The sequence below is a fragment of the Lissotriton vulgaris genome, chromosome 6, assembly GCF_964263255.1.
Source record: "Lissotriton vulgaris chromosome 6, aLisVul1.2, whole genome shotgun sequence".
In the NCBI taxonomy this organism is placed as follows: Eukaryota; Metazoa; Chordata; class Amphibia; order Caudata; family Salamandridae; genus Lissotriton; species Lissotriton vulgaris.
Window position 1 is genome coordinate 1,154,302,529 of NC_141694.1, and position 13,060 is coordinate 1,154,315,588.

The 13,060-nt window shown below is 42.3% G+C and overlaps 1 protein-coding gene across 8 annotated transcripts in view; it reads left to right on the plus strand.

Annotated features, from left to right (window-relative positions):
* Window positions 1-13,060, plus strand: part of MAP4K3 (mitogen-activated protein kinase kinase kinase kinase 3) — a 1,209,829-nt gene that overhangs the window by 330,383 nt on the left and 866,386 nt on the right. The window lies entirely within an intron of this gene.

The window sequence follows — 13,060 nt, forward strand, 5'->3', positions numbered from 1 at the left end:
CCATCTTCATCAAAACTTATATACCTGTGGCCAGCATTACCAAAACCCACTGACTCAACATAATATCCTATGCCTATGACAGGCAACTCATCTTCTCCCTCTCCGAAGACACCACCAAGACCAACTTCCACAATTGCATGACTGAGGCCTCCAACTGGTGTAGGGACATCTGCCTGAAGCTCAACACAGACAAGACAGAGGTACTGATTTTCGGAAACAAAACCTTCCCATGGAACACATAATTGTGGACCTCAGAACTCTGACCTACTCCTACCTCCACTGACCACTCTAGGAACCCAGGCATTTACTAGACGACCAGCTAACCATGATGAATCAGGTCAACTCTATCCACTTCTCCTGCTTCTTCATCCTCTGCATGCTTTATAAGATATTCACATGGCTACTCCAAAACTCAAGATGCACCATCACCCACTCCCTCATCTCCGGCCAACTGGACTCCCGCAATGCTCCCTGCAGGGATCGCAGCTCACCTCCTCTGACGATTACAGACCATACAGAATGCAACAGCCTGACTCATCCTGAAGCTCCCTAAACAAACTCACATTACCCCATACCTTGGTAAACTCCACTCGTTCCCTGTACAGAAAAGATCACAGTGCAAGATGCTGACCCATGCATACAAGTCCCTACACAACTGTAGACCCGCCAACTTGAACCACCGTTTGAACTTCCATCAGCCCATCAGACACCTGGGCTCCGTGCCCCTGTCTCTAACCCTCATCCCCCCTCCATCCCCCACATCCAACATAGCAGATGCGGAGGTCTCTCCTTCTCCTACCAAGCATCGAAAACCTGGAACAAGCTACCCTCTCCTCTATGGACCCATCTTTTCCAGAGTTCTGAAAGTCCCTGAAGACGTGGCTATTTGGCTAATCAACTAGACCCTTTCAGTGCCTGGATACTCTAAGGTGTGACAAGTAGAGTTCTACAAATCAACTGATTGATTGAAAGGTAATGGTAGTGGTCGCCCCCCATCTTTGGAGATTGGGGTTACCAGTCTTCCCCTACCTTGATATTTGAATAGTGACGGTGGGTTTGCCACAGTCAGCTGTAGTTCACCTCCCGATGTACTTGAATCTCCTTACATTGTTTACGTTCATGATGAACCTGTCAAAGTCACAACATCTTCTTTACAAAGACTCCTTTCCATGGGAGCCATCCTTGATAGAGTGCACTTTCAAGCCTTCCCTGTGGAGTAAGGATCAACTAGACCAGGCCATTCAGGCTATAATTCCAACATTTCAACCTCTGTCCTGGATCTCAGTGAGGATGGCTCTGAGACCTCTTGGATTTCTCGTCTCCTGCGTGTCTATCATGCAGATGGCACGTGCAAGCTCTGCAGTGTGATCTGATGTGTCCGAGGCCCAGCACCTCGGGAACCTGTCATATTCGTTCAGGTTTAGAAGTAGTCTGTAAAATGTCTGCAGTGGTGGTTGCATGACAGCAATTAGACTAGCGGCAGACCTCTCGCCCTACACCTCCCAGAGTTGACAGTGGTGACCAATGCACCATTGCTGGGTTGGGGAAGTCATCAGCGAGAGATGGAGACCAAAAGACTCTGGTATCCGGCTGAGATTTCTCCACATCAATTTGCTGGAGCTGTGGGCCATTCACTTGGAGGTGAAAGGCTTCTGTTTGAAATTGGGTTACTGTTTGAGGGGTGTAAAACCGTACTTAAGCAGCAACCGTGATTTCTATCAGGGTTAAGTCACAAGTAAACCCCAAATGAACCTGTGCTTAACCGTTTGGTAGCTTGGCACAAGATGGTAGTCTTAACTGAGTAAAGTATTTATGCAGCACTTCAAACAATAATTAAATGAAAACACAAAGCAAGAAAAATTCTGTACTAATAAAAAAAGAATAGAGTTAAATTGAATAAATTATTTGCTACCAAAACGACAAAAATCCAATCTGTAGAACCGGAGACATTCCAATTTTAAAGTTTTAAGAAAGAGTAGTGCCTAGAATCACTAAGCGCCAACTGTATTTTTCTAGTCGTGCAAAACTGAGACAATGTTACAAGTTCAGGCTGACCGCTATGGAGCTTGGGCCAGATACAGGGACCAAGCTAAGTCTGCTGAACAAGAGAATCTTAAATCCTGGTTGCAGAGTTGCAAGATCCCACGTCGAAGAGGCATCATGAAGCAGCGGTTCCGACGAGTTGCAAGGCTGCGGTGTGAGGTCCGGCGTGTTTGTCCAGGATGTCATTGATGAGGGGCTTGCAGTGCGAAGTCCTGCATCGAAGATGCGTCACATACCTGCGGTTCCGAAAAAGCAACAGGGCTGTAGATCAGAGTCCTGCGTCCTCATTGAGAAGGAAGTCAACGAGGGTCTTGCAATGAGAAGTCCTGCGTTGAGGATGCCTTGTGCAGCGGCAATTCCGAGGAGAGTGCGGGCTATGGAAGGTCCTGCTTTGGGAATGTATCTTGTCGGCTCTGGAGCAGAGCTGCAAGATGTTGCTCTGCATCGGTTCTGCCACAACCACATCTGGATTGGCAATCAACCTTCAGGCCAGCTTCCAAGGACCCAGGACTGGGGTTGGCTCCCCTGGGGTAAGGGGGGGCAAGACTCACAGCAGACTGAGTCCAGATGCTGGATTCCAGATGGTTAGAGTCTTTTCTGTCCCTGCGCCTCTCTCAGCCCTTGGAGACTGTCTTCTGGTCCTGTATTCAAGATGCAGGTCCAGTAATTTTGCTCTAGCAGCATAGTAGCAGTCCTTCTTGCAGCAGACAAGCACTGCAGTAATTTTGAGTCTTCCACAGGTTCAGAGGTGTAATGGAGAGTTGGGTCTGACAGTTCATTATTTATACTTGGTGCCCACTTTAAAGTTTGAGAAGATTCTGTAGGTGTCCATTCCCACAGGTGTTTGGAAATTCCTGCCTTCCTGCCCTGTTACCAGTGTACCTGTGGTCACAAGAGACAAGTGTCAAACCATTTGTGACTGTGCTCAGGCAGAGCTTATGTGGTGTGCAAGTGTGGTAGGTGATAGCTTCTCCCCGTCATCATGTAAAAAATAACCCATCCTGCCAACAGCTACGTTCCTTTGTCTCACTGTCGGGGAACAATACACAATGACCATCTGCCAGCCACACCTAGTCATAACTCAAGATACAGGCTGCAGGCACCAAATGACTAGGACAAGAAAATGCTAACTTCTAAAAGTGTCATTTTCACAATTGTGACTTCAAATCTGACTTTGCACGAAAGAGGGTTTTAAATTACACTTCTTTAGGCACCAAACGTGATATTCCTACCTGCTCCCAACTGAAAGTTATCACTTATTAAAGGTAATATGTTAACCCAATTGTATCCTATGTTGAGAGGCGGGCATTGCAGTAATGAAAAACTAATGTAAGAGTTTTTCAGTACTGGGACATATAAAAGTTATAAGTGCATGGCCAACTTTTTAAATACACTGCATCCTGCCCTATGGGCTGTTTAGGGCCATATCCAGGTGGGGCTTTATATATATAAAATGAAAAGAGAAGGTTTAGGTCTGACAAAAAGTTTATTTTTCCAGGTTAAAATGGCTGTTTAAAACTGAACACACAGGCTGCAGTGGCACGCCTGAGACATGCTTAAATGGGATAACTAGGTCGGTGCACCATAAGTATTGCCGGCCCACTAGTAGCATTTAACTTATAGGCCATGGAAACACGTATTACCACTATACTAGGGACTTACAAGTAAATGTAATGTGCCAGTTGGGTGTAAGCCATTTTCACCATGTTTAAAAAAGAGAGCACACGCACTTTAGCACTGGGTAGTAGTGGCAAAGTGCAGTCCTAAGGCCAACAAAAACGAGATCAGCAAAAAATGGCAGCGTAAGGTAAAAGGTTTGGAGGAAGATAGCCCTAAGACTGACTGGTCTAACAGCTTCCTACAGCCTATCAAAGGGAAGGATTTTCAGGACCTCACAGACAAGAGCAACTATATGTGGGATTGTAACAAGCAGGGCGGGGTGGGCTCCTGGACTCCGTTCCAGCAAGTTTTGCACCACTGGAACTGGCTGGATCATCAGAGTATCTACCTAATAGTACACCAGCTGGCAGGTGAACTCACTCGGCAACGCCTGTTGTCAAATCTTTTGCTTGCTGGTATTCCCAAGAATTCTTTGTCATGGAGACGTATTCTATTTAGAGTGGAGCACAGGACTCCTATGGGCCTTCCCACCTCTACCTCACCAGTCCCCGGTTCTGAAAAAGATCTGGAAAGATGGGTACCCAAGTCATCCTAATTGCTCTGCATTGGTCCAGGAGAGTGTGGTAGCTGGAATTTTTTCTCTCTTGAGAATCTGTCCTCCAATCATACTGCTGCTTTGAAACAGCATGCCAGGGTCTTGTACACTGGCCTGGATAATATATACCTCCATGCATGGAGATTGAGCAGCAGCAATTGACTACATTTGATCTACCTCCCAAAGTAGTGAATGTCATGTTGGCAACCAGATGGCCATCTAAAAAATCTGTTTACCTCAGATGATGGGACAAATTTATGGCCTGGTATCACACCTATAACATGTATGGATTGCAGGCCAAACTATCAGCTATGTTGCTATTTGTTTTTTCTTCAGCCTAGCACTGACGTGCTGTTCACACTACTAAAGGTTTCCTGTCGGACGTTTCAACCTTCCTGCATCCTTTGTTCAAATCACCTCTTGTGATGCATTTCTTGAAAGTTTTCTCCACATGTTTGTCCCAAAGCCGTTCATGATTCCTTATGATTCAATAATCTTGGGCCCCTAGTCTGGTCCTTACTTTCCTTCTGTGCATTCTTTTTCAATTGTTACTCAGCTGCCCCTTCATCTCTTTACTCTGAAGACCGTTTTCCTTATTGCGATCATGTCAGGTCAAAGTGTGGTGGAGCTTTAAACTCTTTCTGTACAGCTGCCCCATACCACCTCCTATGAGGCCAAGTTGGTGCCACAGACTAGAGCAACCTTTTTATCAAATGTTTTTACTTCCTTTCTCGTCAGCTAGTGTATTATTTTACCGATGTCCTTTGCTCCACGTCACCCCTCGAAAGAGGAGAGACTCCATTAATAGGGTCCCCAAAGAATGCTGAGCTTTTACATCGATCACACCAAAGGCTATTGTGTGGATACTCGACTGTTTGTGGGGTTCTCTAGAACAAAGGAAGGTAAGACAGTGCAGAAGAGAAACCTATCAAGGTGACTAGTTTTCTGTCTGCATCAAAATCTGCTACGTGCTAGCAAAGAAACAGCCCAATGAGGGATTGAGGACTTATTCCACCAGAGCTAAGGCTACTGCTTCTGTGCTAGCACACAGTTTGCCTGTACAGTAATTGTCAGGCCGCTACGTGGGTATCTGTGCACATGGTCATAAAGCTGTATTGACTGGACAGCTAGTGTGACTGAAGGGGAATTTGGGGCGTTCGGTCCTGTAGAACATTTTGGGCAGAGCCATTCCACAGACCCCCCACTGGGGAAGGTACTGCATTGGTACCCACTCTAAATGTAAGGAATATGCTGTTAAAAGTATTGGTCAGAAGAATAAGTTACTTGCCTTTGCTAAAGCTCTTTCTGGTGGATACTCTATCTTGAGAAAGCAACTTCTGGTGGAAAAACCACTAGTATACCAAAAGCACAACAAAATATAAAGTATGTCAATATGAATACGCTGAACTGGTACTTGTTTAAATCACCAATAATCAAACAAAGTTACACTTTTTGAATAAATATTGATTCTGTTTATGTGTTCATTTGCATTTTCAACTAACACATAAAACCATTAGTAACAAAGCATTTGCTAGTGCTAAGACAAAATCATTATGATGCAGCAATTGCACAAAATTAAATAAACATTGCTGTCAATCAATCATAAGTACATTATATTGTTATCACAACCCGAAAAAATAGTTTAAAGAAAGCCCAATGCATTTCAGGAAAATCCCTTCTTCAGGGGCACTGTGGAAATAATGAAAAACACTTTGTCAGCGCTATACTTAGGAAACTGAATTCATATGTACAAGGTATTGTTAAATACATTCAATGATAAAATGACAATTCAAGATGCATGTTAGAAACATCGTGTTTTGTTCTCAATACAGGCCTAATGTTCTTATTTCTAGGTCAAGTCAGAAAGTAGCTGAAATTAGATACAAGTAACATACGAAAATGGGTGCATTTAAGGACCTCTACCAAAAGTTCCCAAGTGTGGGGTAAATACTCATTTGTTGTCAATTGTATATGTGAATGGTACGGAACCTCCACCGTGGGTATTACAACTCAAGAATCACCTGACACAACACTCCTTCCTAGCGAAATAACACTCACTTCCAAGTACGGTTGTGATGAGGCAGATTGGTGTGAAATCTTGTTGAAAGTCTGGCACAATGAGTTCTGTATTTGTCCAAAATGAAACCAGACACCAATATCAGCACTACATACTACGGGGTTACAATTTACAATTAGTGTGTAAGCCGGATCTACTAATAAGGAACTTACGGCGGTAAGTGAAGCTCTGGAGAGGCTCCCAACTGAGTATAATAGTCCAAGACTTGCTACTGTTTCTTCAAGAGTCAGCCTAAAATATCAAGGAACCCTTTCTTAATTCTTTATACAACAATTGAAAAACACCCTGATATCCAAGTTGAGAATAACTCAACTGAATCAAAAACTCACCAAACGCACGAACCGCTTTCTCATCAAGACAAATCATTTAATCCTGGTAGTGATACTACTGGGGTTGATTTCTGAACGCAATCTGTAATAAGAGTAATGTGCGCTATGAGCATATAGGCAGTACTTTATGTTGTCACAAGTTTGTATTTCTCTCGGCTACCAAGCTGTGTGACATAATCGTTAACTCACCAGAGAATTGCAGCGTACGTCCACATAGGACACAATCTTAACTTGCTTGCAAACGTCACCTGAAATAAAGACGATAACCGCTGTGAGCGTGTGTGTGCTACGTTGCATGATAACAAATTGTACGCCCCGCAACGCAAATTTTATCTGACGAAGATATGAACTCACTGACTGGTGCAGAAGTGTGTCCTCATCAAACAAGACCAAGTCGCCGGAGTCGCGATCGCAAACTTTAACAAACGCCCGTTTGTAATGAATTTGCGTCTCTATGGGAGGCATAGAAAGCAGACTGGTTAAGTCTGCCAAATTGAAGTAGTAAAGTGCCTTTACTGGATACGTGCTGAAATTAACTGACGAGAACATGGAAAACGGACTTGGAAAGTCCGCCCTGTTGTAGTGGTATTCAACTGCGAAGTGCAGAAACTAACGCTAGAACCTAGAAATGTTGGCACTTTACTACTTCAATATGGCAGACTTAACCAGTCTGCTTTCTATGTCTCCCATAGAGACGCAAATTCATTCAAAACGGGCGTTTGTTTCACCAGTCGGTGAGTTCATATCTTCGTCAGATAAAATTTGGGTTGCGGGGCGTACAATTTGTTATCATGCAACGTAGCACACACTCGCTCACAGCGGTTATCGTCTTTATTTCAGGTGATGTTTGCAAGCAAGTTAAGATTGTGTCCTATGTGGACGTACGCTGCAATTCTCTGGTGAGGTAACGATTATGTCACACAGCTTGGTAGCCGAGAGAAATACGAACTTGTGACAACATAACGTACTGCCCATATGCTCATAGCGCACATTACTCTTATTACAGATTGCGTTCAGAAATCAACCCCAGTAGTATCACTAACGGGATTGAATGATTTGTCTTGATGAGAAAGCGGTTCGTCCGTTTGGTGAGTTTTTGATTCAGTTGAGTTATTCTCAACTTGGATATCAGGGTGTTTTTCAATTGTAGTATAAAGAATTAAGAAAGGGTCCTTGATATTTTAGGCTGACTCTTGAAGAAACAGTAGCAAGTCTTGGACTATTATACTCAGTTGGGAGCCTCTCCAGAGCTTCACTTACCGCCGTAAGTTCCTTATTAGTAGATCTGGCTTACACACTAATTGTAAATTGTAACCCCGTAGTATGTAGTGCTGATATTGGTGTCTGGTTTCATTTTGGACAAATACAGAACTCATTGTGCCAGACTTTCAACAAGATTTCACACCAATCTGCCTCTTCAGAACCGTACTTGGAAGTGAGTGTTATTTCGCTAGGAAGGAGTGTTGTGTCAGGTGATTCTTGAGTTGTAATACCCACGGTGGAGGTTCCGTACCATTCACATATACAATTGACAACAAATGAGTATTTACCCCACACTTGGGAACTTTTGGTGGAGGTCCTTAAATGCACCCATTTTCTTATGTTACTTGTATCTAATTTCAGCTACTTTCTGACTTGACCTAGAAATAAGAACATTAGGCCTGTATTGAGAACAAAACACAATGTTTCTATCATGAATCTTGAATTGTCATTTTATCATTGAATGTATTTAACAATACCTTGTACATATGAATTCAGTTTCCTAAGTATAGCGCTGACAAAGTGTTTTTCATTATTTCCACAGTGCCCCTGAAGAAGGGATTTTCCCGAAATGCATTGGGCTTTCTTTAAACTATTTTTTCGGGTTGTGATAACAATATAATGTACTTATGATTGATTGACAGCAATATTTATTTAATTTTGTGCAATAGCTGCATCACAATGATTTTGTCTTAGCACTAGCAAATGCTTTGTTACTAATGGTTTTATGTGTTAGTTGAACATGCAAATGAACACATAAACAGAATCAATATTTATTCAAAAAGTGTAACTTTGTTTGATTATTGGTGATTTAAACCAGTACCAGTTCAGCGTATTCATATTGACATACTTTATATTTTGTTGTGCGTTTGGTATACTAGTGGTTTTTCCACCAGAAGTTGCTTTATCAATTAGGCCGGCCGCCTTTCAACCAGACAGCACACACACTTTGTTTAAACAGTTTTATACACAGAGTACTAAGTATTCAAAAGGGTGTGCGCAGGCAACTACTTTGCCGGATACTCTGTCTTACTACAGATTCCTCACTGCCCTCCCACCTCCCCATTCTGTTGAATTGTCTCTTTTCCCTCTAAAAGGTTTCACACACTGGTACGAATAGTTGATCTTTGGACTCTGAGTCCGAAGGCGCGGGAGGTGTCCAGAAAGAAACTGATAACACCATGCTTGGTTTGCTCCTTTACGTAGTTACAGTCATCACTATTGTTGCAGAACAGAATTCATGTGGAGCAACAGTACGCCACCTACTGGTGCACAAGTGCTGTGCGGAAAAATCATCTGGATCTGGTCTGGCTCTGGGGCTATTGAAAAAGTGAGGATTTCCTCACCTTTTGAATATTCAAATGTATAAAAACACTTTACAACACAATATAGGGAGACAAATAATTTTTCAAGTTGTAGAGTAGGTATTTAAGTCGAGACAACATGTATAGGGTTTGAAAAAGTAACATTCATCATAGATTTTTGAGAAATGTATGTTGCCAGACTGCCCTGTTTTTTCCCTCTTTTTTAAGTTTATCAAAATGTGCATCTTGAATTACTGTTCATGTTTTACTTCTTGGAACTAGGACAATATCTGCTACAGAGCCACTTGCAAGGAATGGCTTGTTCGGAGAGATTTTTAAGAGTCTACTAATTTCAGTTTCTAAATTTTTATCATAATTATAACAAATTCATAGAGGCAAATGAAGAATATGGTTTCTATCTTTACAGAAGGTGAGGTAGTCAGTAGAATGCAAGGTATGCTACATACGTGTCATGTCCCATTATTATCTGCACTGAGATTGGACAAATCAGTGGGAGATAAGAATTACTTAGGACCTGATCATTGTCCTTCTTCAAGGGCATAGCCCTACACAAGAAAAGTTCAAATAAGATAGGGTTTTCCTTACTTGGGCATGCCACTGAATTGGACAGGCACTGCCTCTGGAAAATTAGCTGAGCATGAGCAACACAGACTTTTTACAGCAATCAAACCACCATGGTTGATCCTGTGTTCGGCGAACCATGGAATTAGGGGCTACAGAGATAATGTTAGCGATTCTGTGATTAATTGACATGCAAAATAGTGTCTTCAGTTTGAGCAACCTAAGTTAATAGCATTGGTTAAGCCAGTAGGTCAGAGTTTAATGAGCGAGCACATGCAAATATAGACATGTCAAGGCATGAACAAGAGCGTGGAAATTGTACTGTTGCAAAATAATGCAAATTAAACAATGGAAACAATGGCACTGAAGTAAGGAAGGATATACAGTGAAGCGGGCCTGCAGGCAACACAGGGACGGTCACATGATAACCCACAAACCTCCGGGGTGTCAGCATTTTACATGGTTGCATTGTTTAGGGCATCTACTCTTTGCCAGTTTGACCAACCTATGTACATTAATCACAAAAGGGGAGCTTCACAGAGCCTTCACTTCTGCTTGGGATATATTTGAATTTCTGCACCAGTCATCTGTGCAAGCCTAACGAAGATAAGGTGTGCACAAGTCCTGTCTCAGGGAGAAGGAGATTTTTGCAGTTGCAGGTCTGGAACACTGCATTGTCAAATGAAAAGTCCACCATACCAGTTTGACTAATAGTAAACCCGACGTAATTCTTACCACATGAGTACACTTGCTGTTCGAAAACACTAACCTGAATATAAAATGGGTTTGCAGTGCAAAGGTGCTGGCATCTTGTATCTCATGGTTACATTCTCATGTCACTTTTTAGATCTAAAACGTTTTTGAAACCTGAACCAAGCAAAAGGTTTGTTGTGTGTAAGGGGACTCTGAGCCCTAAATAACCATACAGAGCCTTCTTGGTCCCTTTTACGATCCAAATTTCAACATATAATGGCTAATAGATTGTGTTTATTTTTATTGGGCCATAATAAGATTTGTACCGTACGTTTTATTGAACCTCTCGATGTTGAATGTAGTATGTGCTCTTTTATATACACCACAAATTGCCGATTGTGGCTCTAAGTCTATAGATTTCATACAGCGTTAATCAGTGTCTATTCTGGGCTTAGCACCTCCTTTCATTTCTGTGAAGATTGAACTATTCCTCATGCTTAAAAAACACTATTCCCCCTTTGGTGTATGTGTGAGATGTGATCCGACAGTTACTATCCTCTAGTGTTTAGAAGGGTCCACATCCTCATCAGGTGCAAACTTCGAGTGTAAGTGGATCGGCGTGCTTAAAGATGTTGACATCAAGTAAGTCCCACATGACCAGGGTTGGGAGAATGTACATTCTTTTGAGGTTGGCAGGAATGGCTAATGGCTTTTCATTACGGACCACTTTAAAATATCCCAAGCCCATGGCCTTGGAGACAAATTCCCTCTTTGTCACTCAAAGTATTTGCTAATGTGTTTTCTAATATGCCTGCTCTGTACATATTCCCATATAACGTTGACATTAAGCCTCCATTTCATTGAAGTGTTGCCTTTCTTGTTCAGAAAGATGTGGCCTTTTACTGGTACGTGGTCTGACTTATTATTTTTGTATTGAATGGAAGAGTTGTTGTGACAACAGTGGTGCACTTATGCCTGTATCAGTATCGTTATCAGAGAAGGCGCTGGGCTGGAAGATGAACTGTAGTGTTTAAAGGAGGTACCACCTGTGAAACTGCGCCTGAAATTGGGAAACCTTTATTTTCTGAATCGCCTTGGCTGTGGTCGGAGTCTGAAGAAGGGCCTTTTTGGTGCTGATGGTCAGAATGAAGGTGGCTTTTTTAGAGGTGGTGTTATGAGAGCGTGGTTGAGGTGTGGTAGAAAAACTGTTTCTTTGTTGGGAGACAGATGTTTGTAGTAGTAGTAGTAAAAGGCTTTATTTCGATAAAACATATCTTTAAAAGCAAAACATAGTACATCAGCTTAATAACCACAACATGCACAGTATTCAATCAAAACAATTATGTAAATGAAAATATCCGTATTAAATTAGATTAAAAACTCTTAAAAAGGTCTAGCTATAATGACCATAATTAAACAATTTCATTAAGCCTTTTGGATCTGATGGACCAAGCCCATCTTAAACATTTCGACAGACCACACACAAAGGCCGAGCGTCTGACATCAGAATTCGCATTGCAACAATGTAGTGTCTGGTGCCTAATTCTCTGCATATTGGTTTAAGCCAACTATTTCTCGGTGCTTTGTATGCCGGGCATTCGAATAAAAGATGAGCAACAGACTCAACTCTGGACGTGCAAAATAAGCAAAAGGTTGAGGTTTGAAAAGGGATCTTCCACCGTGCAGTCAGTTCACCAACTGGGAGGGTTCCTACCCTAAATTTGAAATACAAAGCCCGATCAGAAGGCTTTAGAATGATATCGAGGTAGGGTTCCTGAAATGCCAAGTCTTTGATCCTGAGAAACTCAACAGTAGCTCTGCTTTGTTTTGGGTCGGAACAACTTTTGCTGGAAACCCTTCTCCAGTAGAGATTCTTGAGTACAGCTTTGGGGGGAGCAGATCTAGAAGCCCAAGCATCCCCAAGCCCCAGCTCTACAAGCAAAAATTTTACATCTTTAAGCCACTTGATTTTGGACCAACCTGGCGTTGACATTACTTCCGACAACCCTTCCGCATAGTTGGCTAGTTCTGGGACTCGCCATTGATGGGCCCATAGTAGTAGCGGACGGATTTGTGCCTGGTCTTTAATCGAGCGGCACCCCATATCAAATAGCAAGGGTAATGTCGGGGTGCTCTGAGGAAGGGCCATCAGATCCTTCAAAAATGTATTTTCAGAACTGGATAGCTGGTCTATGTTATAAGTACCCCAGAGTTCTGCCCCATAGATGGCCGCGCTAACTCCTCTCGCCTTCTATAGACAGATTTTTGAGTTAGGTTAAAGGTAGGACCAAGATGTTTGCATGCTCCTTAGACATATTCTACAACACATCAAAACTCATATGTTTCCTGTGTAAGCCATGCTGTTAAAAGACTGATAGGAAAGATCCATATAGACATATCAGCAGTGTCCTTTCCAATGTTGTTTTTTTAGCTCTTTTTTGCTCTTAATGAAGTTAACTGTTCAAGTGTCCAAGGCTCCATTGCCTACCTCTGAACAGCAACTTAAAAATGTGCTGCTTAAATTCTTGAATCATGTATAGTGAGCAGAAATATGTTT